Source organism: Aplysia californica, unplaced genomic scaffold (assembly GCF_000002075.1).
Source record: "Aplysia californica isolate F4 #8 unplaced genomic scaffold, AplCal3.0 scaffold00032, whole genome shotgun sequence".
Taxonomy (NCBI): Eukaryota; Metazoa; Mollusca; class Gastropoda; order Aplysiida; family Aplysiidae; genus Aplysia; species Aplysia californica.
This window is the reverse complement of record NW_004797302.1, coordinates 2,203,771-2,205,102: the sequence shown is the minus strand read 5'-3', so window position 1 is coordinate 2,205,102 and position 1,332 is coordinate 2,203,771.

Genomic DNA, 1,332 nt, shown 5'->3' with positions numbered 1-1,332 from the left:
GAGAGAGAGAGAGAGAGAGAGAGCATTTGATATAAATGGAGCAGAGATGTTTCGACATGTCCATTTTTGCTTAGCGTATACGTAAGTGCACGGCATGAACTTTGTAATACCATTACCATTGTAAACGACCAAGACAACTGCCTTTTCTACGCGAGGAATAAAGATGGTTTTTGTCTTTGTCATTGTCATGTAAACAAACATGGAGGCAATGAATTGCATGCTCATCTAAAGCACGAGTTTCTATTTGGATATGAAATTGAAGGCACTACAATTATTTTTGCTGCTCTCTCATAACATATGGACGCAAATATTCCCGATACAAAGACAAAATTTAATCGAAAGCAAATTGTTGATTGCTAATTTCTTTTAGATGAAATGCGAGCAAAAATTCCAGAATTAAGTTTGTACAAACTTGCGCACCCCCATTTCATTACAGTCATCTGAAGCAAAATGAAAACAGCCAAAAACTAAATAAAACCCGAAGAAAATATTGCCTGTCAAATCGGTCGACGCGACCTCATAAAGCTATAGACTTGTTGGCTACTTCTATATCGCGCACTGTCATGGCCGCTGCTATTTGCTGTCTATTTTTTATTAAAAAAACAGCTTCACTGAAAAATACCATGAGTCGCACTAATATGGCCAAATGAAGGGCTAAACACCAGTAGAGCTATTGTTTAGAATGCGTGAGACACAGCACTGTTGCCCCCCTGTCTCGAATTGAGCCGAATAGTGATTCGCATCAGAGAACCGGAAATTCTTCAGAGAGAATGGTCTAGGGTACGATAATATGTATTGAGGTATTTTCTCTCACGAGTTACTTTGCTTTCATATAGGCTTACTAAATTATGTGTGTCTTCTTTGTTTATTATTGAATCATCCGATGTGACCATTTTAAAAAAGACGAATTATTTCGAACGTGTGGAAGCACTTTCTCTCTTTGTATTAGGTTTTTGTTTCTTCTTTTTTTTTCTTCATGCATGAGGCATGGTTGGAAACAGATTATGAAACAATAGACTCAGCGGTACTTTTGATCGTAGAAAAGTAGCAATAGTCACAATTTCAGAATTTTATAGAGGCTGTCAGTTTGGACCCTCGACATCCTAAGGATAGCAGAGGAAGGTAAAAGTAAAAGTAGTTAGTCAGTTTGGAGGAAATACTTTTTACAAAAATGATCTTTTTGTTATTAAGAATGAAATCTTTAAGGAGCTTTTGGAAAACAAGGATTTGTTCGAGAAGACTAAACCACTACATAGATGTCCACACCCATAATGCCTAAATGTGCTGCAAGTGTCGTAAAATTCTTACTAAAACAAAAGCAGTAACCGCCCC